Source organism: Heterocephalus glaber, unplaced genomic scaffold (genome assembly GCF_053883595.1).
Source record: "Heterocephalus glaber isolate CG9 unplaced genomic scaffold, H.glaber_assembly_v1.0 deba00001504, whole genome shotgun sequence".
In the NCBI taxonomy this organism is placed as follows: Eukaryota; Metazoa; Chordata; class Mammalia; order Rodentia; family Bathyergidae; genus Heterocephalus; species Heterocephalus glaber.
In genome coordinates this window covers 23,182,074-23,205,706 of record NW_028258324.1, presented here as the reverse complement: position 1 = coordinate 23,205,706, position 23,633 = coordinate 23,182,074, and the positions used below count along the sequence as shown (strand labels likewise).

The following is a 23,633-nucleotide window of genomic DNA, read 5'->3' as shown; positions in this document are numbered from 1 at the left end:
ATAAAAGTCAGGCTGTACAATACTGACTTTTCAAAATATGTAAAATTTCATAGACCAGTGATTAATTGAGATGGGATTTGGGAAAGGTGTGAGTGAGAAATCATACAAGGACACCAGGAAACTTTTTGGAGTGACGGATATGTTCATTTTATATATATGTTAAACAATAATTATGTATTATCTTGTGTATGTCAGTTAGGCCTTGAGAAAGCTATGGAAAGAAAGAATGGAAGAAGAAATTAATAAAAGGAAATAAGAGATACAGAAAGGAAGTGTAGAAGGATTGAAGGAAAATTTCATAATTTTCTAAAAGGCAATCAACTCTGAATTAGATTAGGAATAAAAATAACAAAATTCCAAATTACTTTACTCACTGTAATTCTTCATTTTCCTTTTTGTGGTACTGGGGATTGAACTCAAGGTCTTCTCACTAAGCAGCATTCCAGTCCTTTTTATTTTTATTTATTTTTTTTTAGTCAGGGTCTTGGTAAGTTGCCCAAGTGGGACTCAAACTTGTGATACTTCTGCTTCAGGCTCCTTCTGTGTTGACATAATCATTTACATGGCAGACAGAAAATGGGGTTGATAGAAATAAGCTGTGTTTGTGCTTTAAGGAAAGTTCAGTAGAAATTCACCTCAATGAACTCAGCATTTTTTAATGAATTGGAAAGTATCTGATGATTTGAGCTCTCCCCACCAACTTCATTAGCTTAAAAAATAAAAACTAAATTTTAAAAGGGGGGAATTTGAAATGTTGTGCACATGCAACAAGTCCCTGTGAGGGGTCTAAGAGATTCAGAGAAAGGGAGAGGGGGGAGGAAAGGGATTTAAAAGAGAATTAACGGGAAGGGTGGAGGGGGTGAAGGGCGCACAGGTAATGGGGGAAAAAAAGAAGAACCAAGATACATCATGTACAGGTACAAGCACTCAATGATAAATGTAAACGTATTGTTTACCTAAAATGTACCAATAAAAGAATTTAAGGAAAAATTAATAAATAAAAAATAAAAGAGAATGCACGTACATGTACCAACTCCCCATGATGAATATAATCATTATATACTAAAACACATACCAATAAAAAAAGAAAAGAATCTTACCTACCACAATTGCAATTCAAATAATTTTCCATATATTCCTCACTTTCAACTCTAAAATACAAATAATACCTCATGGTATAATTCAGTTTCTTGAAAAACTATACCCAATAATTCCTATTGTATGATATTATAAATAGCCTGTCTTATTTGGAAATTATTAACTGAATGGATTATAAATTACAAATAAAAATAAGCAAAAACTTTTAATATTCTGTAGACTTTATTATAATTGAATTTTTTTCCTCACTCAGCTCTTAAATTCTTCCACAAACTTTCATTCATTTCTCCAATTAAATAGGACACCCACTGGCAAGGAGACAAGGGGTAAATGAAAAGAAAACTGATTGTGATTCAAAGAAAACATGACCCTAAAACATTCTAAAGTGTCCTTGTTTTATTGAATTCATAACAGGACATCACATCTGTTAAAATAATGGATTTTACCCTTATCAGTTCACTTCTACTTTGCCTAAGAAACAGAAGGTAATCCAGTTGTTTAGCCAAACCAAGCCCTCTGGTTATAATGTTCTCCTCTCCACCTTGTCTATTTTGGAATTGCCCTTTTTCTCCAACTTTCTGAAATTTATAGACTCAGAACTTTAAGTAAAATATACACTGATATGAATTTAAATCATTGCAAAGTTCTCTGCTTAAAAAAATACACTAAATCCAAAGACTACTTACTGAGTTTCCAACAACTTGCCTGGTACTGATGCTAAGGTGAATTAAAACTAAGCCCATTTAGCCTTAACATCATACAGCCTTACTGGTTGTTGAGATTATGCAATGAAACAAGTTCTGTCCTTGTTCTCTGAGCATTTCCCAGTCACCCCAGCAGCCAAGAAACTGGAATGCCCAAAATTTCCCCCAAATCCAGCAACTATATAGTCAGTGGAACCACAGGTGAGGAGCTCCAAGCCTTTGCTCCTGCCCTTCACTAACAGGAGTGGCAGTTATTAAATATTTCTAATCTCAGTACTGATCATCATGTGCATTCATTTGTAAAATATGTTCTGGGCCACCAGAAGATGAGGTGAATTCCAACTCTGAAAATTTGGGTAGCCTGTAGAAAGCAGTTGAAATACGGGTTGAGTTGTTACATGACAAAAATAAACACTTCCTCTTGCATAGTCCTTTTATCTTTGATGTTTTGAATTGCCTCTACATTAAGAAATAAAGTTGCTATTTTATGTTTGTCTTTAAGAATGGTGAACTAAATAAGACAAGTGCACCTCTGATCACAAACTAGGCCTTATCCTGAAGACTGTGCAAACTTGACCTAGAGATGGGCAGCCAGCAGCTACTGTGGTGTAGGGGCCACTTCATCAACTCCCCTGTCCTCTCCTCAGTCCTCAGGCTGAAACTAAAGAGCCAGGGACTTCCAGGTAAGCAAACAAGTGCCAAAAGCATTTGGAAAATGTTTTTAAATAAAATGAATACCAACATCAGTATTACAACATCATGATTAAGCTCAAATTATATTTAACATTTAGCTTTTTGATGCAACTGTATTTACTAAATTTGGGAATATTAACAAAAAAAACAAGATTTTAACCAATATTTTTATTAGCCAAAATATCCAAGGAGATTTTGTGGTTGTTACCCCTGACATATGCCTTGTAATATGAAAACAATAAAGGAATATTTTCAGAAGAAAAGTAAAAAGACAAGTAATATAAGCTTAGTACTTAAAAGCTCTGTTGGATAGGAAAGTCCAGTATTAAAAAAGCCATATTTTTACACAATATTAAAATGAGAAATCTTCAATGATAGTTGCTTAAAATGTCTGCAATTATATAGGACTTGGAAGGGCCACCCCCCACTGTTTTCCATTCAAATGAATGGGAGGCACATGGGTAAATTACCGCCTGCAGTGCACGATAGCGGACATTGTACGCAGCTGTCACTGTAGCCCTGTAATTATGCAAGTATCCTTCCACTATTATACAATTAGAAGGGCCTATCTTTCTTTTTTCCACTAGATAATGTTTTTGTTGGTGTCAAGAGCACGGAACTATCTCTACTTGTTCAATCACTTGTGTCTGCCTTGAACACAGCTAGTACGTTACAGAGAACTCATTTTTTTCAACATCAGTTTTTGTGTCCTGTGAGAAATTTTTATCATAGTGAGAAAGCTGGTCTTATTCCAGTTAACTCTTATAAAAGGAAATTCAACTTCTGTCTCCTTCATAGTAATGGATGCTGTTGGACGCTATCAATATGGGAGAGGGAGACGACCAAACATTTCGGAAAACTTTCAATATCATAAGTAGATCAGAGGACAGAAGAAAATACTAAAGCACTATCCCTAAATATTTTTTCTGTGTTACTTTTACAATTTAAAAATAGATTTTTAAAATCTAGGGGTTCATAAACCATTAAAAATGGAAGTATTTCAAGAATACTGAGGAATGGATATTTAATAGAGACTTAGATTATCCAAACTAAGCTATGAATTTTCAAAAATAAAAACTTAAGAACTAGTAAACATTTACCTATATATAAAGGCACTTAACTGAAAAGATACATACTTTTTGGCTCAAAGTGACTTGATAAGAGTTCCACATAGAGACTGAGCCATAAATGAGCCTCTTTATAAGAGGAGGAGAGTTGCGTAGCTGGTTGTTTATAGAAAGCAGACTTCAGCAACACTGGCACATGTTTTAACTGCTCTCAATATATTTCCAGTTTAGATCCTAAAATACATATGTAATTCCTAATTTCACTAATTATACATAGAATGTACTCACCAATGCTAGGTAAAGACTATTCAAGTGTCACATAAAAAACTAGGAAGAGTCATTTTGAAATGCTGACTAGGTTTTGAGGAATTTGTATTTAATATATTATTAGAAAAAGTAAATTTCAAAACATGTTCATTATCACATGATTATAAAACTTGTGTTCATCATCCATATATTCAGTTATGATCAGATGACATCAGTTAGACAACATCATTAATGCTTCCTACAGTTCTTAGAACATAGGAAGGAAACATAAAATTAAAACTGGCATACAAAAGTTTAAAAATAAATTTTTCCATTGCAATAGGTTTCTCTCTTCATGATAACATTTTCATTGAAATTACTACATTGATTTTTACATATATTGATAGAAAAATAATTTCAAAAACATTGAAAATCTCAAACTTTTAATTTCTTAATCTGGAAAAATAATAAACCCTATGAAAATATACTTCAAAATGATGCTTCTTTATTATAAGTCACTCGTATTTCAGAGAAGAATGCTGTAGATTTAGGACTGGGAACTTTAAAATTCTTCTCAGAATTTAATAGTACCTTTCTTTTAAAATATGATTGAATCATTACAGTAATTTTAAAATTCTCTTCCTCAGTAGCTTAATTTCCATAATAACCAAATAATATGAATATTTTGTACCCTTACTTTTCAGAGGAAGACACTGTGGTTCAGGGACCCTAAGTAATGACCACCAATCAAATAAATAATTATTGGACAAGATGGAATTTCCATCAATGTCTGTCTGACTTTCATTATCATTTACATTGTACAATATAATTTAAAAGTCTACCAACCTGCTCCAAACTCCTTCAGACTTGCTCAATCAAGGCTTAATGGTACTTATATAAATATTAATAACTATTATTTGTTAATAAGAAATCATTCATAAATTTTAGGTAAAAATTAACCTTTTGTGTTTTTACTTACATTCTTCAAGTTCAAGCAGGGCCATATTCATTGGGATATGGCCTTAGAGTTTCATATTCTTAAGTTCCAATGTCACTCCCTTAGCCCTAAACTTCAATTATCTCATGCCTTTTTTAATATCATAGCCCCTGTCCCAAAAAAAGTGTTTTTACTTTTAAATAGTGGAAAATTTTCCCCTTTTCTGCCCCATTCCTTGCTTCCTTCCTTCCTTTCTTTCTTGCAGTACCAGGAATTGAACCCAGGGATTTTCTACCACTAAGGTACTTCCCCAGCTCTTTTTATTTTGTAGTTTCAAACAGATTCTTGCTAAACTGATCAGGCTAACCTTGAACTTGCACTCTTCCTGCCTCGGCCTCCTGAGTTGCTGGGATGACAGGCACAGTACCATACCTGGCTAAGTAGAAGAAAATCTAACTCCAACATGTCTGAGCCTCCAAAGTCTCTACCTCCCAAGGTAAGTAAAGCACCTAAACATAGATCTGACTTTATGAGTCCATTTCTCTTTACCTCTTGGCTCTGAATTCTTTTGTTGGCTTCATTTTCAGACTGGTAGTATCTTCAAAGCTGTAACATGACTGCTACGAATTATAGGTATCTAATTTACAATTTAAAAGCCAACAAAAGAGAGAGATATTCTTTCCCAAGTATTTAAACTAAAATCCTCTGTCTCACTCTCTTCCATTGAAACTGGGTCATGTACCTTCACTGAAATGATGACACAGTCTCCCAATTAACCATGTTCCAATCACTGACTACCTAAGACCTGCAATGGCATCAAGAATACTAGAACTTCAAGGGCTTGGAATTAAAAAAAGAGATTTTTTTAATAGAAAACACTGTCTAGTGGAACTATAATGTGAGCTGAATGTGTAATTTTAATTATTTTACTAGCTGACCTAAATAACAAACATATGGAAATTAATATATTGTCATATATTTTATGTAACCCAATTTATCTAAATATTTTAATTTCAATATTATATTAAAATAGATCATTGTTGATATTCTTTATTTTTCTTTAAATTTGGAGGTCTAGTGCATGTTTTACTTTTCCAGCATCTCCTAATTTATTTAAAAATCCAGTTCCTCAATTGTACTGGCCTTAATTCAACTGTTCAGTGTCATATGTGCCTAGTGGATTTCATACTGGGTGGCACAACTCTGGAGTACAGAGGGCACCTGAAATGTAATGTTATCATTCAGAACATAAATGCTATTGGTTGACAAATAGCAGACACAGTCCTAATTGGGTTGCTGTTTTTGTCTTTCAATACTCTAGCCATATCAATAAACAGGCCAACAATATGACAAATAAGTTTTAGAATGTAGACAATAATTTAAATCCGTTTATTGATTTGTCTCATTGATCTTTTAAAACTAACTCATCATAATATTTCTGTCTCCAAGGTCTGACACAACCTAGAAGTTAGAATTACTACGCAGCTACATATTGCTTTGTCACCTGTGTAGGAGTAGATATCGTTCGCAAATATCTGCCTAGGCAAATTGTGTATCTGTGGGCCAGTCCTTATTGGATTTTGCAATGAGGGTTTCCTATTGGTCTTTAATGGTCAGGTTCCAGGGATGCTACACATCTTGTAATGCATGGGAAAACCTTGCATAAGAAAACTTTTCCCAGAGAAAACATCAGTAGTGTTGTGTCAAGAAAGAAACACCAATAAAGTGGTGATAAGTATGTTACTTATTTCTGGAATAAGAAAATACTGCTCAGATTTATAGAGTTTGCCAATTTCTGTGATGAAAATGCTCCTATCATGGCTAATTTCAAGCTACCAAGCTGATTTTTTTAAAATATAGATATAAAAATTACCTGCTAAATGTAGATCTTATTGACTAGAAATATGCTTAAAAGACATGTGATAATCAGTCAACTTTACATAAATCCTAAAAAGTTCTAAATGTACAATATCTGACAAGAGGGGACTGAGATTTGGAAAGCAAATTAAAAGTTGACTTTAGATTATTTTTTAATATTTAAATTTTTACAAAGGGTTGGTTTAGTAATGCAATACTTCCCCATAGGGATGGGTGGATGAAAATCATTTCAAAAAAACTTGAATGCACTAACAATTTTTGCACTATTGTATATGGGAAGAGAGACCATGTTTTTAAACTCAGAATTGGCTTAATCTCTAGTTCCTTGTATCTGCTTGAAGAACTACAAAAAAGATGTGTCCCATTGTAATATAGTCTATTGTCATTTAAAACTTTTAATTTTTAACTCAAGTATTTAATTTATTAAATTGTTTCACCCTATAATTTATCTGAATTTTAAATTTCATATAAAATATTTGTACACCATACATGAAAGAACACTATATTCAGAAAATCAAGTAAATATGAAAACACATTTGATTTAAAAATTTGTACCATAGTTATCTAAAGATTTTATACTCTCATTACACTAAGCATATAATTTTGTGACTTTTTATCTTAAAGGTTAAGTACTTGGTATTCATGGTAATATATAATAAAAAGATTGAGATTGATTTAAAAATACTTGGGAATGGGAAAAAATTCCTCAGTTTAGTGAGGACACAAGTCAAGTTATAATTTGAAAATAATATCTCAGAATTAATTATAGTTTTTTGGATTTTTTATCAAATTAGGAATATGTACACATTTTAAAATAGCTGTAAACATTGTTTTTCTCCTAAGAAATTAAATCTACCAAGATTATACAAAGAGGTTTATATATATTGCCAGTGCTGCTAAATATAACACTTACGCTTTAGATAAGTATTCTCAGAGAAGTATTTTTATCAAGAACAAAAATTAAGTTTTTACTATGAAATAACTCTTCAGAGAAAACCCAAAACATGACATCACAATGCCCCCTATTGTTTAAAACAAGGTATGCATTAAAATAATTTCCAAATTGCATATAAATAAAAGGAAATTTGGTAATTTACTGTGACATTCAGAACAGATTTAAACATTTTTAAGTCTTAGTCTCTTAAAGAGAACATTTCAAAAAAGTTTTAAGATTTGTAACTTGAATAATTTGACCATAAAAAGGAGAAATTCTAAGAGCTCCAGAAGATAAAGATTAAAATCCAGTCAGTACAATAGTGGTAAATTTATTTTCATATCTATTTTTAATTAATATGCTTAAATACTTGTCATTTCATTAAATAATGACCCCCCCAATGGACACCAGACCTGCTCTAAACACTCAACCCATCTAAAAACAGGCAAAAATAGTCTCTCCCAGAGAAAATGAGAAGTTGTGATAGAATAAATGGCCACATGATGGCAACATTTCACCACAGAAATGCAAATAACCCAGTATTTAGAATGGAAGTCCCAAGACAGTGCTTAACATATGAAATAAAGACCTACTTTCTACAGTAAAGAAAATATGGCCTAAATTCCAACACTTTAGTATGAAAAAATATACTCTCGTTTTCAATTTTATTTTGTGGCCAAGAATGTCAATTTCCATATATGCTGTAGTTTTGTGCAATATCTTATTTTAATCTTTTATAGTAGTCTATTAAATTTAAACTTCAGTGGATGAGGGATTTGCTGACTCCTTGAACACTTAGGAATTATTGAGCACTGTGTTGTAGAGCTGTGCTCTCTCTCAAACATATTCCAAACCGTTGCCCCCCACTCCACCCGACTCCCCACTGTACCACTCCCTGAATCCCCTTCCTGGTGGGAAAATCCTGAACACTTTCTGGATTCCACAGCTGTTCCTGGCATCAAAATTGCAGATAGCTAGAGGTTGAAGGGTTGGAGAAAATCTGATTATGCTCTTGTAGATGTGCCTGAAGTAGGGAAATAAGACATTCCAGGTTCTCCTGACAGCTGGACCCAAAGTGCTTTCCTAAGAAAATCTTCAATTATTTATGGTATTGTTGACAATGAAACAATTAAATCCACACCATTTATACTAATCAAGAGTTAAATTTGACCATTTACTGTGATGAAGATAAAAATAAGCAAAATGCTTTTCTGCAGAGTAGATACAAATGTCAGATCTTTAACTGTACCTGTATTGGAGGCTAAAAGACCTCCAATGAAGTTTACTGAAGTTTCCTAATACATGTATTAATAATTCGTTCACATATTTATAAAGTGATGCTGGTGGAACCTCTGTATTCATTATCACATAGATGAGATCAAACATGCTATTGCCTTAGAAATTACCTAACATTGCTAAGGCATTCCATGATCAGAGGACAGGGTCCCTAGCCTCTAACAAGTGGGTTTGTGAGAAAGAGTCAAGCAAGAAAAATACTAATGTCTGTACAAACCCAGCACTACTGAAAGAATAATCCAAATGCTGCATTTCAAAAATTGAGCAATAGCAACATTTTAGTTCAAACACGCATGTCATATTACTCAAACACAAGTGATATTATATATAATATAAGTGATTATATATATATATAAAACCATTTGCATGACAGGTTAGTAATGGCTCAAAAAGATAGCAATAATAAACTCTTCAAAGAAATCAACTCTACATAAAATATTTATGACTCTAAGTTACTGTGAATTCAAGAATGTTTTTGTTCATGTGCACGTGTCTACATATGCATAGTTGAAATTACAGAGCAAAGATGAAAGAAAACATAGTGAATTATTCTTAAACATTTCTGTTTGTACTCAAAATCCTGGAACCTGCTATGCCCTAAAGGCAGATGGAAAAAATAGTGCAGGAATTCAATCATATTAAAAGGCCACTGAGTATATTTATGAAATAAAGTTATTATTTTGACCCAATTTTGTAGCAGAATATTTCTTTAAAAATTTATTTCATAAGGAAAATTTGGGTTAATAATTTCATTTTAATTTATCACCAACACAGAACTTTTAGGATGCTGGCCCAGTGCTGTTTCATAGATCAAGGATCTGTTGAAATATCAGAAAATTTTTATTTTGGACAACTGAGGTTTGAAAACCTAAGGATTAAATTTTGCTCTTGTGTTCCATTTCAGAGAGAAGAGAGAAGAAGTATCATTGTAAAGGAAATTTTGTACAGCAAAATTTGTACAGGGAAATTTTATTCCTTAGCAGTAAAAAGCATGCACACATAAACATTAGTAGTCACATCACTTACTTCTACAATATATACATATTCAAATAATAATGTATTTATATTTTTCATCTTTTATTTAATGAGAGTAGATGAAATCATTCAAAGTTAATAATTATCACTTGAGTCTTAAATATTCTTTCATAAATATCTTACATACGAAAACAATAAATTTTTGTTTCCATAGCACTTTATCCTCACTAGGTAGCTCTGCTATAAAAATTTCTCTTCTTAATTTTTAAATTATAAATATTTATAGTTATTTCACTGTATAAATAGGATTTATGAAACACACTTTTATGAGGTATAACAGAAAAATAAGTTGAATATTTAAATTTTTTAAAACTCTATTACAGTAAAAGATACTTTGCCATTAATCTCCTTTAAAAACTCCCCCTCTCTTCAAATATACTTATCCCATTGATTTTGCCACTTTCTGAAGCAGTTCTAGAAGTTCTTTTTCATGTATGCCTTACATGTGTCTGAGTAGCCCAATGCTGGCCATCTGGAAGTTTGGCATAGGTCTATAATCTAGTCTGCTATGAGTGAAAGAAATTTGTCCGGGGTCACTCAATTATTGCACATGTAACATTTACTTTCAATCAAATCTCCAAATCTGAGAACATAAAAAAAAAAAGTATTCCTGTCTTTAAAAAAGAAATCAAAAGCTGAGCTAAACTTGCTAAATGATGAGACAAAAATAGTCAGATGCCTTAGCTCAGGGGTCCCCAAGCCCACAAGTCCTGCCCTTTTAGGTACTGGGCCTCACTGGGGGAGATGAGCACTTGGCCAGCAAGTTAACTTCCATCTCCATTCCTAGCCACTCCTCATTGCTACATCACCACCTGGAATCCACCTCCTGTCAGATCCGCTGTGGTATTAGAGTCCCACAGGAGCATGAACCTTGCTGAAACTGTCCAGAGATCTAGGCTGTGTGTCTCTAATGAAAATCTAATCCTGAAAGCATTACCCACTCACCCCCACCTCTTCCCCCACCCCCAGCCCATAAGAAACTATTTCCACTAAACCAGACCATAATGCCAGAAAGCTTGGGAGCAGCTGCCTTAATCCACCACCCACCAAAAGGTGTTAAGGGGCAATGAAGTGAATGATTCAAGAATGACTGAGAAAACAGATTTTTGGAGAGAATTGTCAGAGAGCCACACGAACTCCCAAACTTTGGGCCAAAGAAAATTTCTGCCCACTCACATAAAAACAAGTCAGAGAGCCACACGAACTCCCAAACTTTGGGCCAAAGAAAATTTCTTCCCACTCACATAAAAACAAGTGGGAGGGATCCAACCTGACATGTGAAAAACTTGACCTAGGATTTCTGGAGTTCACAGAGTTCTGGAGCCTATGTCTGATTCTTAATTGGAAGTGTGTGAAAGTTAAAAATCCAGCAGAAATCATCTTGTTATATGAATGATGGGGGTGTGAGCAAGCATTTAATGTGTTTCCTGTAGGCCACGTTGACACAGGAGGTTCCCCAACTGAAGTTGTTTGCAATAAGGATCCAACAGAATGAAAGTCAAACTGTTCAGTGGAAGGGACTGAGCAGAGGAAACTATTCACTTCTTGACAGACAAGAAGCAGAGTAAAGGGAGGAGCTGTGGAGGAAGATATATCCTTCCAGGCCACAGCCACAGTGACACATCTCTTCTAACCAGGTCCCACCTCCTAACATCACATTTTTCTATAAACTCATGAGTGGAATAATCCACTGGTCCCCCTTGATCCAATCTACTCTCAAAAGTTCAGCCTATGAGCCCATGAGGTTTTGCAGGTACATCTAGATATAAACTACAATATGTATATGTGTTCAATGTGTGTGTAGGTACACACTGTACAGACAAGTTATTTATCCAGACAATTCCTTTAATAAATACTTGGTTATATCCAGCTTTCTGACTTGACAAACGGTGACAAGACTTTAGATGGAGATGAAGAGAAGGGTATGAGTTGAGTCTGGGAGCTAGGCAGTGAATAAAACCTGTAAGGCTTTGAAGGCCAGAGTAAGGAGCTTGAACATTTTTTGTAAGGGCATTCATAAACCATTAAAGAGTTTCAAGCAGAAAATTGACACAATGTAAATTTGGATTTATCTAAGACTGGGAAAACTAAAGAAGAAAGGTCTAGAGAGGTGGTTATTGCATGAATTGCAAAAGCAGGTGCAGTAATATCTCAGCTCATGAACACTTCTGTTTGCAAAAAGTTCGGTTCATGAACAGAAGTGTTCCACAAAATTTTACTTACTTTCCTGAACTTTGCGTCTGGTGATGAATATGACCACATCCATCTTCCCCAGAATCATGGAACAAATTACGTTCATGAACCATGGTACCACCATATCTTTTGTACTTAGGAAGATCATTTGTACTTATGAAGTATGTCTTTTGCTTCCTCTGAAGACTAAAATTTAAAGTAATTTCCTAGAACAGACTGATACAGTCAATTAGAGTTAGCAAGATACTCCAGAATGGGTTTCTATGAATAAAAGCTGAAAATAGATTTCCACAGTACAGTGCCAGTCCAAATGCACATATTTAATATCTTTAGAAGGTATCAAAACATCCAAATTATAAGTTACTTAGGAAAATGTAATGATTTTTATATATTTAAAAAGACAGAATAGTATAATGGTCTTGTGATTAACGAGAATCCTGAAAATCATTTAGTTTTTCAGAATCTGCAAAGTTTTTCAAAACCACATCATTAGCTCTCTAAATGTGTAACTCAACTTCACGTTAGAGATAACTTAATTATGACTTAGAGGTAAACAGTGTGTCATCTCCTAGACTGTCTTCTTTTAGGATGTATATAGTCAACTAATATATTTGCAATCAGATGAGCTCACATTGCAGCATCCAATTAGCAATAAATCCAAGTCCTCTGTTTTAGTAATTACAAGATTGATAATCAAAGAAGGAAATTCTAAATTTCATAAAAAGATCTATTATTTTAAAAGAAAATACCTATCTGTGGTGTTTCAGTGGAAGACTCAGGTTGTTTTACTATTATCCTTATTAATACAGATGATTTTAAAATTTATTCTTTTCATATTTGTTTTACTTCTTATTTACTTTGGAAAAATGTACACATTCTGTTTCTCCAACTGAAGCAGTTACATTTTGCCAATCTAGCTACAAATAAATAATCTTAAATAAAAATTTACACTAGATCTACCACTATTAATAGCTATTTGTGTTGAACCCTTACCATAAGCCAGAAACTTCACTGTACAAAGGTGTTTTCATAATCATTAAAAGAACTCTGAGAAGACTTTTTTGTTAATGCCATCTTATAGACATAAAAATATATGTTTTAACAGGTTGAAAACTTGCCCAAGAATCACACAGCTACTTAACAAACTAGGGCTCAAACCCAGGTTTGGCTAACTGAAGAAGATACAAATTAGCAGTCTATAGTAGAGTGTAGTAACCAAGTTTAATTTCTTTTGTTATATATGTATAAATTAAATTAACTTCTAATAGTTAAAGATTGGTATTATTATTTTAAAATTTATTTCTACCCACTCTTAAAGATCAGAAGATTGATAAACTTAAGCTATGCTACCTCGTGTTCACAAGCACTTGGAGTGACCTGTGCTGAGGTATAGAATGTGCTCCTTACTGCTCTCCTGATCTCTGCAACACTGAAATTACGAATCCACTGCTTTTGTTTATCACAATGGGCACTGTTTTATTTCTCCCTTTCTTTTTTTTTCCTTCCTTCCTTTCTTCCCTCCCCTGCACCTTTCTTTTTCCTTCTATTTTGAGACAGGGTCTTACTACGTTGTCCACAATAGCCTCAAAATTATGATCAAGTCTAACCCTCCCAGAAACCTGTGATTGCAGGCATGAGTCACTCAGCAACTGTTGCTTTCTTATACTCACCCTGATCATCTAATTCACCCTGATCAACCCTGCTATGCCCCTTTATCCACTATTACCTGTGGCTTTCATTCTAATGTCTGTGAACCCATAAAACTGCTGCCAGTGCTTTCATCCATTCCTTCTTTGAAGATAACAAGAACAATGTCAATATCCAAATGTGCACCTGGAGTGAAAATATAAGATAAGCAGTTTCTTTGTTATTGTTGTTGTACTCATTTATACCAGTTAGAAGACATGGGTAGTTGTAACTATTCCTTTTTTTTCCTTTAGCTTTACTATTTTGAATTACTGAAGGATCTTCATTTGACAGATTACAGGAATTCTATTCCAAAATTATATCAAGGCCAAAGGATATAAGCTTTGGTGGTATTACCTATTACTGAATCCACCTGAAGGAAACGTTATATTGCAGCATGTAGAAACAGAGATTGAGAGGGTAGAGGGGTTGAAGGGAGGGCAGGGAAATGGGGAAAAAAATAAGAATCAAGATATATTATGTAAAGGTACAAATTGCCAATGATGAATGTCATTACATTGTATACCTAAACATGTACCAATAAAAAAAAAGAAAAAACACAGATTGCCCTGAGATAGTCTAGGTCATACTCTGCTTGCTAAATCCCCATGTTGCCTTTTTGACCTATAAGATTCAGTTGAGATTTTACCTTTCCACTAATGTTTAGCAGCCACTGTGGCTAGTGTCATAGTCTATGATGCCTGTGAATGTCTCATAAGAAAGGTTCCACAGATTATCCTAAGAGCGAAGAAAGAACAGGAACTTGGTTTAATAATGTGTAGGTCAGGAGGTCAATGTAAATTGAAAATGGAGAGTAACTATATTGTAGGCACATTTGTAAGTGACCTTGAAAGACATTACAGCAGAAAAATATTTCCAATGGACTGAGCTACAAACATGCACTTGACCGTCTATTTTGTGTTGAAGTATACTGGGTTTTGGGGTACCAGATTCTTCTTCTAGAGGTGGTTTCCAGGTTCTTTCTGTCTTGAACAAAGAACTGGTCAGGATAAGTGCAAATGGTAGCAGTTTTGCATTTATTAAAGGTAGAAAAAGAAGCAGTGTCTTAGTTACTTTTCTTGTTGCTGACACTCAAAGTTAAAGGAGGAAAAGTTTATTTGGCTCCAGTTTGTAGAGGTTTCAGTCTATAATTGGCTGGCTCCAAGGCAGGGTGGCATCGCAGAGGAAAAACAGTTCATTCTGGGCAGAAGGTATCAAAGCAATAAGGGACAACCACAGCTCTGTCTATCCCTTACATCTTATGCAGGGTCCTTAGAACAAGTAGTACTAATACTTAATCCTAGTGCCCTTGAGCCTAGCATAGCACCATAAATCAATTCTAGCATCACACACTCTAGATTCAGCCACCACTGAAAAAGCCCCACCTACGATTTCATGGGGCTTTGAGGGGACATCTAGACACAAGCCATAATAAGCAAGCTCTGCAGAGTGAGTTTGGGCCAATTTAAAGCAGGAAAATAAGTACACTCTACAGGAGTGAGTGGGCTGCTCTAAGAACACAGTAGCAAGGACTTGATGGGGCTGCCATCAGCTCTAGGCCATCCTATAAAAAGCCTGCTGGAGATTTTACAAGAAGTCCATGTGCAAGGCTTTGGTAACTGTGCTGCACATACATGCTGGAATTTTGTAATTAACAGGTCATACCTACTTTTCCAGTCAGTCTTGCCACACCTTCATCTCCTGCCTCAGGAGAAGTAGCCAAGGGTAACAATATGTACAGATTCCTTGGCAGTGGCCAACTGCCTGGTCTTCCCTTCTGAAGGCCAGGAGGGAAGAGATTGAAAGATCTGAGGCAAAAAAAAGTTGCATAGTCATAATTTGGATATATGGGATGGAGAGAATCTGTGTATGCTTTTGAATCCATTTTAATATCCATCAGAAAGCATACATCATGAAAAAAAAACTGGACAATAGAAAGAATTATTTGACCAATTGCTATTAGTAAATGTCATCATCTGCAACTCTAGATCTAGCATAGAAAGCACACTAAAGGAATAGTCACATTTGTAGAGATGAAACTGCTATATGACTCCATGAGGAGAGGCTCCCACTTAGCAAGTTCTAGATGCTACTCTTGCTTCTGAACATGTAACTTGTTCAACAATAGAAACCAACTGTGCATTGATAATTGAAAAAGAATTCTCACCTGTCTGAACATTTCACTAGCAGAGGCACTGGTCACTTTTATTTAGGATTTTCTTTTTCAGGTGGATTTTTTTGGTACTGGGGATCGAACTCGGGGTCCTTGTCTTTGCAGGGCAGACAGTGGAACCACTGAGCTGAATCCCCAGCCCGTTTTTAGGTGGTTTAATAGCAAACTCTTAGAACATTTTATCTTCTATTGGAACAAAGCTCAGGTTTGTTTATGTTTAGTGTAATAATGATGACACCAACCTCAGAGGAATGATAAAAGTTTATGTCCCATTATTAAATATCTGGGTTCTACAATGTAAGATAATCCTGTAACTTAATTAACTACTGAGTATTTTTCATAAACCTCAATGAAAATTGAGGATAAGGAAAGCAGAGCAAAAACATTAATGTGCTAAGAAGTAGAGAGTAGAACAATGATGACAATGGTTGTAGTGAGAAAAGAAACAGAAGGGAGCAAAGGAAGGGGGCACTACTGCTCAAAGGATGTACAATTTCAATTAGACAAGAAGATTGTTTCAAAATTCATTACACAACTGGATGAATACAATAAGATATTGTATATTTCAAGGTAACTAAGAGAGTAATTTCAATGTATCACCACATAAGTGTTAAGTGAGATGAAGAATATGTTCATTACCTAGGTTTAACCATTCCCCAAGGTATACATACCCCAAAATATCACATTGTACTTCGTAAATGTAACACAATTATGGTTTGTCTACTAAAAATAACTTTGATAAAATGAAGACATTCTGGCTACTACTATTGCAGTAAGTAATAAATCCTCATTGTCGCAAATCTGAGCACCTCCTATCATCTGCCAAATCATACGGAAATGACAGGTGAATTTATTAGATTTCAAGTAAGGTAGAATGTTATATCCTTCACAATTATTGACATTAATATGGCAATATTAGTTAAGATCGCCTGACCACTTAGAGGAAGGATGCCAACTTTGGCCCTTTCCATACTGGAAAGACCATCAGTACATATTTTTAAAAGGATAGATGCTTATTTGGGGTGTATGGTTTTGCTATTCTTAAGTGCATAGCTTCAATTAGCACTGCTTTATAAAGGTTTATAAAATTCCTAATCCAAAGCAAGAATTTCATGCAACATAGCCTCTGAACAAAGGTCACAGTTTTTTCAGCGTAAAAGGTTTGGGAGTGGCCTTATGACCACAGAATCCACTAGCTAAATTACATACAAACTGTCCAAAAGTATCTAACTTCATGCAGTGTTGAAACAGATTTACACAGCTTCAGAATCAGGATAATTATGTTAAAGGATGACATACCATTTTTGGTATGTATTACAACTATTAAATCAGAGTCCTCGGTATAACATGGTGTCCTCAGTAGTAAAAATGCATAATTTAGAATGAAGGGGCAGAAGTAAGAGTGAGCATACTTACCATTCCTCCAAATGACCCACTGGGGGATTCTTGCACAAGTATGGGCTATGCAGGAATGGAGGTGCTGAAACCCAAAAAGGTATGCTCTTTCCAAGCAGAACAACAATGACTCTATTCAATTATAAAATATAGCTGCCATCAGAGCACCTTGTCTATCAGGGCTCTCTGTGTCCAGGGACCAGGAGAAAGGAATATGAACCACCATGGCAACAGGGATAATTTATACTGTGAAGCAAGAGAAGGTAGGGATGCTTTCACAAATAACCCAAGTGGACACTCCCCGCCCCCCTCGCCCCCCACCCCACCCCATACTCCCTTGCCTTGTTGAACAATTATTTGCAGCAACTCAGGCCTCAGAAGTGTGTTATCATCAAGCAATCAGATCCCCAGAAAAAAAGATTGTGTCACACTGTCAGGTAACAATAGAGGGGTGTTCTAAGGTGACAGGTGAACATAAGGTGTTTCAGATGGGTTGTGTAGGAGGAAAATGATGAATACTCATAGCAGCCTGAGGTCAACTGCAGTGCCTGGGGTTATAGTTCATTCCATATATTTTTCTTTTCTGAATTTCCTCTCAAGTAAAAAGGCCTATAAGAACTATGGAGAAGCTTCTCCCCAATCCAAGGTGGATAAATAAGTATTTGGAGGAAGTGGTAAACTGTAGCAACCATGAAAAAACCCATTCATATATCTTGCTGAGGAGTGTATAATTGATGGATGAGCCAAGCTTTTGCACACAAACCTACTAGCATGATAGTGCTGCAGCCACATTTGAGGACAGCAGGGACTTCTCTAATGGGTGACTGGTTTAAGACCTCCCAATTGATTTGACTGAAACTTTCTTCAAGCTGTATTAAGATATCAGATGCACAAGTTTTCCTGCATCAATAAAAAATAAAAAGTAATACTTCATTCCATTTGTGCTTGATTGGTAGCACAGGACTATAATCTCAGCTACTCAGGAGACTGAGGAAGGAGGATCACAAGTTTGATGCCATCCTGGGCAACTGAATAGGCCTGACTCAAAAATAAAATAAAAAGGGTAGGGGTGTGGCTCAGTGGTACAGGGCTTGCCTACCATACACAAAGATCTGGGTCCAATCTTCAGTAATGGGGGAAAGAAAAGATGACATTACAAGACCCTTCTTTCTGTCTTTCACAGGGGTCGAAACTGCATTTTAGTCTGAAGGTTCTTCCCAATCCTCCAGCTCCTTCTCACTTTGTCCCTTTCAGATGATTTCCAAGATATTTTTTCACTTCTGATTCCATCATGGGGTCTGCCTCTTGGAAGACCTGGATGACTTACTGTCATTAAGTGCAACAAGAATAATGACTTTATATTCAATAAATCACTACTAAAGATTATTACTCCACTGTAATCTTCAATGGCTTTTATGGATGAAATCATCATCAGTTCTGTGAATCTGTGTTAGAAAATCAGCCAAACACTCTGATTTTCTGTAATACACAGCACTTCTAAATGTTAGCTGTGACACCATCTAGAATTTTTTTAAGGTGGGGGGCCTAAGATTGAAATTTTATAACAGCAAGAATTTTGTTTAACCTTCAATTAAAAGCAAATAATCTGAAATGCAATGACATGCTAAAATAAAAGGCAAACTTCTGAAAACTAACAGAATTCTCTAAGTGCCTTCCATATGTTCATGAGTTCATATCAATAATTGGCAGTATCTATTTGTGAAATTGTATCTTCAAAGATAAAACAGATAAAATCTTATTACAGGTCAGCATTGAAGAATGAACACTTACAATTGATTTTGATGACAGGGAGCCTCAATTAGGTAAATGTTAATTCTAATGAGAATTTCATTCTTATTAGTAGATTAACATTATTAGTATTATCAAAATAATTTGAAATTATTAATATCTTAATATTATATCAATAATATTTTTAGAAGTCTGCTTTCTGACCTAATAACATAATGAACTCCATAAAATTTGATTCTGCCTCTTGACCCTCAAAGCCAAGATATTTACTGCCCAATTATTTATCTATAATAATATACAGCATCAGTTATCATTATAACAGATTTAAAAACTCAAACCATACACAATATCTTGATTTTTTGTATTTTATATTGATTAAATATCAGAGATCTATTTGAGATTAATTTTATGATACATTTGAATACAAACATGCTGACACTAATCAATATACAAGTACAAAAGTTCTAAGAGGACTTTCAGGCCTACTATTTAGTTCTTCATAACCCAGTTCCCCTAAATTGTAAACTCTCTAAAACCATCATTTGTGGTTAGATACAAGACAAAATTGTTTGAAATGGCTCACTATTTTCTGCTATACTAGTACTTTCGGTGTATCTAATCTGTTAATCTAGTCCATTAATTATGTCGTTGCCTAAGAATATTTAAGCTACATTCAATATAAGCTTCAAAATAGCAATCTACAAAAAAAATATATGGCTATGAAGAAATTACATATCTGAACAGAGCAGGGACTTATTTGCAAATTTTATCTGTGTAAGCTTCCTAGTTTTACAAAGCAGTGCATCAGACAGTTCAATAACATAATATACTAAGGGAACTCATGCTCACATTAATAATCTTTAAAAGATACAGTGTTAAAACTATAGTATTACTAATAATGAGACTTTTTAAAAAATCTGCACAGCTAAAATAGACCTTTAAATTAAAAATAATGAATATTATACATTACTCTTCTGAATGGAATTTCAAGACTTATTAAATGTATAAAATAAATTAGATTGTGATTGTTAATGCTCTTTTTATTATGGTAGGAGATAAATGCTTTTTTAGAATTAAATTCATCTGAAACTTATTCCTTTAGCATGCTAATTAATAGAACAGGATCATTGATTTGTTAATTAAAATAAGATACCTCAAGGAATTGAAATTAATTTTGATGTTCTAATAGATACCCTTGTATCAATAAATCTCCCAGATGTATTGTCACCATTATATTAAGTGGATAAAGGCATTTTTACCTTGACTTTGGCAAAAGTGTGAGAGAATTATCCATTTTAGGCTAATCACAATGCATGAAGTAGATTAATGTAGCTTTTCATTAAGACTAATCTCCATGGATGTGTTAGAATTTCCACAATAAGCTTTAAACACTATATATCTAAGGCATTTGTTCAAATGCCATCCAGTTTAATAGTTACTGAAAGCTATAGCCACCTGGCAGATGTTTTCTGGCCTATGTGAAATGAGTTGAGGGGCTCATTTCTGTTTCTATTGAACACATGTCCAGGTCACCAGAAATGCCACCACAGTTTGCACCCTACTTAACAATATCAAGCATGTTGTGGGCTACATGATAATGGAACATGGGCTGCCCTCCAAATTTGGAAATGAGTCTATTCAAATACAAATAGAAATGCCCTTGTGAGGTCAGCATCCAGAAAGCTCGCATGTCTGTGTAGTATAAATTTCAAAAAAAAAAAAAAAATTGGGGGGAGGCTTAAGGTATTTATGTGGCATCTTTCTTGAAAATTTTTCTTCTTCAGTAATATTTTAAAATCTAATAAGAGCAAATAGTACTGTCACTAACACTTGAAGAAAACAGGTCTCTCTCAAAATTTAATATGAGCTACAGAGCTTCTTCTATAAGATTAACTTGGATACCCTCACCATATTTCAGACACTACACAGAATAACAGTCTAGTATAAGTAAAAGTGATGTGAAATATGATCAATATTTTCACTGTGAAAATGTAAAATAAAAGATGGATAATATCACGAAGCAAGTTTTTTCATTGTAATACTTGCCCAATAAAAGTACGTGGCAAGAATTTTTTTCTTTTCTTTTTATTTTGGTACCAGGGATCAAACTTGGGACCTTGTGCTTGTGAGGCAGGCGCCAGAACCACTGAGCTAAATCCCCAGCCTTCTTTTTCTTTTTCTTTTACTTTCCCCTCGCCCCAGTACCAGAGATTGAACTCAGGACCTTCATGGCAAGAATTCTTAAAATGAAAGAGTTAATAAATTCTATGTCATTTCTTTCATGTTTTAGTTGGAATGGCAACACATATATACAAATTATTCCAGGCGTTTTCAAAGTTGGTAGTTGTTTTTTTTTTTAACAAAGAAGACATATTTTTAGGTCTTTGATCATATAAGCCATACATTTACTAAAGACACTTGTATTTTACACCAGTTCTTCAATACTTCCACATGTAGCCATACTTCCATTATATAGCCATACTTTGAATGACCACATAAAATGTTTTTAATCTTCTAGAAAAACAATTGCAGAAATGCAAAAATAAAACTCAGGGAGAAAATAATTTTCCTTTCACGTCAAATGTATTTAATAAGTGGGTGCTATACTATGAATTCATATGCTAAAATTCATATGTTGAACCCCTAACAGTGAAAGAGATGGTATGAAGAGGAACTGTGTACCATAATTAGGTCATGAGGATTGAGCCCTCATGAATGTAATTAGTACCCTTATCTAAAAGGACCTAGAGACCCCTGGCCCTTTCCACCATGTTCCTATTTTCGGCTCCAGAGAGAAAATACTATCTATGAACAAGAAAGCAGACTCTAACCACTCATCAGATCTTCCAAGGCCTTGCTTGGTCTTGGACTTCTAAGGATCCAGAACTTTGATATGTAAATTTCTGTTGTTTACAAACTACCAAGCTTAAGATATTTTTAATAATAAATCAAACTAAAACTGTGACTATATGTTACTTGGGGAAAATCCATTCATTAAGTGAATATTGAGTTAGAATGAGACATAAACAGAATAAAAGTAGTTCTTGTTACTTTAATATTCTGTGTAACAGAAGCACATAGGAAATAGGCAGTTAGACTGTAACTTGGTGAAGCAATGATGGAGAAGGACAAGATGGCATAGTAGTCCCTGACGGGGTTCTGAAAGAGAGCTGAGCCTCTGGACTTCAAGCTCCTGGAAGATCACACATATACTTCATTTGGTTCCATGTGCAGTATTGTTACCTTTCATTGTAACCAAAATTTAATGTTGTTGAAAATACAATTAATCATGGAATTATTTTTGTGTTTGTTGATAGTGATGTGTAATTTTTTGAGTTGAGTATGAATATTATATACATTTTAATTTTAAATTTTTATACAAATTTGAAGACCAGAAGAAAAACAGATTAATATTATGAATTTTGGAGTTGACCAAATTCTGAGCCAATACAAAGATAAGATTGTACAGGGAGATAATGCAGTGGAGTCTCAGTTCATGAACTTAATTTGTTTCTCGATTCTGGAGAAGACTGCCGAGATCCTGTTCGTCACCCCTTCATAAATGGAAGCAAACTTTTGCCAAATATTTCTGTTCTCCAATTGAATTTTTCACCCATGGAAGTGTTCATGAACCAAAGTATTACTGTATATTATGTCAAAGTTTTAAACATCAAGGTCATAGCATAGGTAACACCAAACTTAAAAGTCAAGAGAGCCATTGGGATCCTAATGAAAAACCTGAGGAAATAAGGTCAAATAAAACAAGTGTTTCCAAAGTGTTTTGAAACAAAGGAGTTGTCATCAGTAAAGTGCCAAGAGAGGTCAGGGGCTTCCAAAGTATATATCGTTTTGGCACCAAAAGCCATATGTTACCTTGGAAACAGTAGTTTTTGAGAAGTGACAGGCCCTTGAATTAGGGAGTGAAAGCCAGATTATATTTGTTTTAAGGAGTGAGGGGGAGAGGGGGAGAGTAGAGAAAGGAAGTTGAGGGGGCAAATATTGACATATTTTAGGCAGTTTCTATTCAAATGGAACAGACAAAGGGTCTGCATTACAACTGACAAGGATGTGAAAGAAATATTGCTTCATGTTTTCTTTCATATGGTATTTAAATTCCTGAAAAAAAGCATTTCACACAGATTTAAGAACGTCCTGCCATTAAGAGGAGGTCAATTAAATATTATAATGATTACTAGAAATGGTTTGTGGAATCACCTTCTCTCTAGGTTCATCTGTTCAAATTATTTGTTAAACAGGCTTGAGGGTAATGAGATAAAGCACAGACACTGGAGAGCTCCCTTACAGTCCTGTAGCACTGTCATTTGGGTCTTTTTCTATTTCAATTAGCCTTGTGAGGGACAATTTAAAAAAGCCAGGGCAGTATTTTACAGATTCTTTCTGGTCATCGGGAAAATAAAATATGTGGGAAAATACTAAGCACAGATAATATACAAACCTTTATCCCATCTGCTGCATCTAGAAATACATGCAACAAATATCAACTACAGTTTTCACATTTTTTTCCTTGCTGTTGTTTTGTTTCTACTTG

At 34.5% G+C, this 23,633-nt stretch overlaps 1 protein-coding gene across 1 annotated transcript in view; it reads right to left on the bottom strand.

The window, feature by feature from the left end:
• The window catches only part of LOC147825275 (uncharacterized), a 122,825-nt gene that overhangs the window by 9,182 nt on the left and 90,010 nt on the right, over window positions 1-23,633 (bottom strand). The window contains exons 6-7 of the mRNA XM_087186304.1: window positions 12,112-13,914; window positions 375-540 (exon numbers count right to left, since the gene is read on the bottom strand). The gene's annotated coding sequence lies outside the window, so the exon portion shown is untranslated. The remainder of the gene's footprint in view (window positions 1-374; window positions 541-12,111; window positions 13,915-23,633) is intronic.